The sequence below is a fragment of the Megachile rotundata genome, chromosome 9 (genome assembly GCF_050947335.1).
Source record: "Megachile rotundata isolate GNS110a chromosome 9, iyMegRotu1, whole genome shotgun sequence".
Classification (NCBI taxonomy): domain Eukaryota; kingdom Metazoa; phylum Arthropoda; class Insecta; order Hymenoptera; family Megachilidae; genus Megachile; species Megachile rotundata.
The window spans coordinates 6883613-6888411 of record NC_134991.1 but is presented as its reverse complement, the minus strand read 5'-3'; the positions used below and the strand labels follow the sequence as shown (position 1 = coordinate 6888411).

At 34.9% G+C, this 4799-nt stretch overlaps 1 long non-coding RNA gene across 4 annotated transcripts; it reads left to right on the top strand.

Moving 5' to 3' along the window:
• The first annotated feature begins 61 nt into the window (after positions 1 to 61).
• Positions 62 to 4315, top strand: LOC143265182 (uncharacterized). 4 transcript variants are annotated; one of them, XR_013039383.1, is made up of 4 exons: positions 62 to 194; positions 746 to 1303; positions 3044 to 3484; positions 4241 to 4315. It is a non-coding gene; the product is annotated as an uncharacterized LOC143265182 (long non-coding RNA). The 4 variants fall into 4 exon arrangements; XR_013039382.1 differs by lacking the exon at positions 4241 to 4315 and adding an exon at positions 3595 to 4151 and having other exon boundaries at positions 2245 to 3484; XR_013039381.1 differs by lacking the exon at positions 4241 to 4315 and adding an exon at positions 3595 to 4139.
• Positions 4316 to 4799: the final 484 nt, after the last annotated feature.

The following is a 4799-nucleotide window of genomic DNA, read 5'->3' as shown; positions in this document are numbered from 1 at the left end:
CTGATCCAAACCACGCGGTTGCCTCCACTTTTGTTTACAAACTATGGATCCTATGGGTCTGGGCATGCGCCGGAATTTGAAGTCAGCGTCCGTTTGGCGCCATGTTTTTGGACACTCTTTTTGACTGATACGGCGACTTTAACCGTCGCTATTTGCATTTTGTGCTGAGTTGGAACTTGTAGAAACAATTTGAGGTGAGAAAAATGAACTTATTTTCACTATTTGTTGTATCTGTTTAAGATGACGCGAAATACTTGTGCAAGGTAGTAGTAAATCAATCGTAAAATATATTCATATATTCATTTATTAATTAAAGCAGTCACCAATTAAACGTAATTTATAATATGTGGTTTGACGATTATAGAAATATAATTCAGGGTTAAATAGAACAAATGTAATAATTTTTTTTCGCGTTCAATTTTTTCAAACTTCTTCCTCAATTTTCTCATAACCAATAATTTTAATTACCCGTAAACCATGTAGAATTCTATAAAAATCTTCCCAATCGCACTAAAGCCTTCCAAATAAAAACGTAGTGTCTCAACCTTTTCGACTTCGACGCTGTATTTCATCAGAGTAATGTAAATAGAATCTCGAACAATTCGCAAACGTGTAAATGCGAACGTCGAGGCGTTAGACGCGTTGAAATTTCGTCGGCATGCAGATACTTGATAAATAATGCATCGTACATATAGTTTTCGTATACAAGGCGGCATTCACCATTCGCATTGATAAATAATTTCAGGCACGACACGATAAATGTTCGTCACGTGTGTAAAGTACACATACTTCTCTCAAGGATGCAGGACACAGTGGACAGGGATGGTACGTTAGAATGGCGATGAACTTCGCACGGATTAGTCAAGATTTGGACGAAATCCAGGAAAAGTGGTGACACGATAAGCGACTTATCTGCGTAGTTAAATTTCTTACGTCTCTGCTCTCGATTGTTCGAGATGTGTAAACATGTTCTAAATTTCTGAGTCAATTAACACTCTCTATAATGTTCTTTCTACGGGAACCTTTTCTTTGCAATAACTGTTTAACAAGAAAGACTTTTCCTTCAATTAATTTTTCTCGTAGAGTTTTCCACGTGTATTGTTGATGCACCACCTTAAACCGGAAAGGAAATGCTAAAGAGAAGAAAAATATCAATAGAAAGCAGGTCGTATGCATTTGTGTCGCTGCATGGAGGTCACCACGAGTTCAATGAATTATCTCGAGGTGAACGAACTATTATGTGGCTGCGAGACGGCCAATAATTGATGTCTTTTTTATCCAATTTACTACCGCTTAAACCGAGGTAAATAATATTGTTTTATGTATCTGTTATATGTGACATCGATTTTTTTCACCAGAACTGCGGACATCAAAGAGGGTGTTAGGTTGATCGTTTGGCTCGATGCCGCAGAAAGTGCGAGCAGGTTGTTACGTTTTCATATTTTTAAATCCATGGATTTATAACTTTTTTAATTATTGAATCAAATTTTTTAATTTTAAAATTATTGTGTATTTGAATTCTCAAATTTTCAAGTGTATCTTAAAATTCTTGTATTCACAATTTATAATATTTTCAAGTTCTCAAATTCCAAAGAGTTAAAGTTACTAAGTTCCCAAATTCCCAAATTCCCAAATTTCTAGTTTCTCAAATTCTCAAATTCTCAAATTCCCAAATTTTCAAATTTCCAAATTCCCAAAATTTCCAAATTCTCAAATTCTCAAATTCCCAAATTCCCAAATTCCTAAAATTTCCAAATTCCCAAATCTGCAAATTCCAAAATTTCCAAATTTCCAAATTTCCAAATTTCCAAATTCCCAAATTCTCAAATTCCCAAATTCCCAAATTCCCAAAATTTCCAAATTCCCAAAATTTCCAAATTCCCAAATTTCCAAATTCCCAAATTCTCAAATTCCCAATTCCCAAATTTCCAAATTCCCAAATTCCCAAATTCTCAAATCTCCAAATTCTCATATTTCCAAAAATCCTTAAATCTCCCAAATTTCAATTCTCCAAATCCCTAAATATCTAAATTCTCAAATCTCCAAAGTTTCAATTCTCCAAATCCCTAAATCTCCAAATTCCCAAATCCCCAAATCCCCAAATCCCCAAATCTCCAAATCCCCAAATCTCTGCATGTTACTGTCTAAAAACAATTACCTCATTTGTTCAGTTACGTTCATACGAGATTTCATTTAGTTTCACCGAGTGGCGTTTTTCAATTTTTCATTCGCATTTCGTTATAGATACCGCCATTCTTCCGCGAAGCTAGATTAAGTTAATTAAATATCGAACAGAGGAGTCAGTGTTACAATCATTAATGAGAGGAGCTTCTTATTTCTCGCGCTATTGAAGACCGCCAACGAATCGCGAGCACGCGAAGGCGATTCAACTGTTATGCAAGCTAATTACAGCGATCAAATTGAGCGTGCAAAACCATTAAACAGGCGCCTCTGGTGAGGTTGCGAATCGTCCATCGGTTTTGGGTCAGATTTAAATCATTTACACCATTTTACATGAATATTAGAATTTTTATAATTAAGATATCTTGGTCCTCTGAACAAACCGATTTTACCTTTAAAATTACAGATGTCTGCATTTACTCATTTAATGTATTTCTTAACAAACTCGAACTGTTATGTCAACTATAATCGTTTTGTTTATCCCGAATAATGTTAATCCAAAACTGCGGCGAATGAAGACCAAAGCTTTATTTTTGTTGGATCCGCAATTTACTTGCAAGTCACACGAATCGTGGTAGACTGTTTTTCAAAATTGTCACGAATCGTGGCCTTCGTGTTTGTACTTCTAGCGGGATTTTGTTGATCCGGAAACGCGAATTGGCTGGCGCTAATGCAAATAACTATTCAAGAAAACAGATGTTCGTGCAAGAAACAGTATTCAAAATTATCGCATGTTGAATCACGTAGTTTTAGTTACGGGGTTGAAACATGGGGTAAAAAGGAGAACAATTCGGTTAGGAATCGGCGGAGCAATCGTGGCTTGCCCTCGATAACGACTGCCATTTTCTTCTTTCCTGACTAGGTTCACTGGACCTCGTAAAGTCAATTGATGAGATAATTGCGGTTGTCTCGTTTCCTGCTGCGACACGATTGAACACTTTTTGTAGCTCGGAGTATTCGGTGGTATTGAAATGGGCATCGATGAAAAGGCGAAATTGTAATGTCGGGAGCTATTTTTAAAGCGATCGCCGGAGATCATCTTTGCGAATGCAAAACGTTCATCATCCGCATTCATGCGACGAGAGAATGCAGGAGCATATAATGAAGGTTCATCTTTAGATGGCGATCCATAAACATACAATGGGTAATATCGAAACTAACGTGGAAATTCATTTAAATAAAGATCGACGCCATTCTTGCATAACGATCATGCTGCTTTTGTGGCACGTGATACGAATACGTTGGGTCTCCAAATTCTTCTGTGAGATACAATCGATGCTAAACTGACGGAAATACGAACGTTGTAAGTATTTAATTATGGCTCATTATTAAACTCTACCGACGTGACACTTTATCGGAATTAAACGATTAGGTGTGAAACTTGGGTCGAAAATTATCAATGTTTTTTTATAGATAATAGATAAGTAATATTCTGTTTAAACGGGACAAAGAAGGTGTTCTTTGAACTTGCAAACATAAATAGGAGATTATTATACCTCTCTATGATAAAAGTTTAAAAATATTTTGTCACGTAAGGGTTCCGGATTTACGATTATCTGCTACGATAAATACGTCAATTTCGTTGCGTGTTGTGAAAATATATCGAATAAACACGAAGCGTAGATCAATTTTATTTGTATTTCTGAAGATGACACAATGTTTTTGTTTATCGTTTTACGAACATAACAAAGGGTACCATATGAAAAAATAATTTTATTGTACTTGTTTCGGCTGCTGCACAGATGTATTCATGTGTTGCATGTTTATGACACACGATGTGGGAGGTTGAATTACTGTATTTCGAGGAATAGCTTTTAGCTGCTTTTACCTTTTAAGATTTTAAAGATTTACTTTGTTCATGACTTTATTGTAAATAAATTGATGACCACTTTCCCATAAGTTTATATTAATAATTAAAATATTGCAATGTAAAATGTTTTTTTTTAATTCATGCAATGGCATAAGAGATTATTATAACATACTACTGTCCAACCAAATTAATATAAATAACCTAAAAATATTGATCAAGTGATGTTTGTATTTCTTTTTAATTCTGCAGCTCCAAAAATGGACCCGCCATCGTCATCTAGTGGTAAGGTTAGGAACTAATAAATCACAGGGGTAATTATTTAGGGGAATAAGTCTTCACAACTTTATTGAAAGGTGTAGAAGGTTATATATTTTTAATATTATTACAATAATCTTTTCCGCTTGGGAGTGATTTTACCGATGCCATTCTATGGCTGTATTAATTGATCACAAGATGGCTGTAGGGTGTGCCATAGCGTAGCATTTCTTGCGGTGGCGGGCGTTTTAAACTACAGTGCCCATGTTTCGTTACTCCTTAGTGAAACTGTAGAGAATTTCTATTTTTAATGCATAGTAAGCGACATTTGGAAGTGACATAAACATTATACAAATTTTGTTGAATACACATTAACAAAAAAAGAACTTTTGTATTTTTGACTTCAGTTTTGTTACTGTTTCATAAAATGCTATTTTTTAATTATACCATTGTTACTTTTTATTTAAATTGCTTGCATTGTCTATCTGTGCTAGGGCAAGTTATTTCTTTCATAAAAAAATTCATTTTTATTTCCGTTAATTTTATCGCCAAC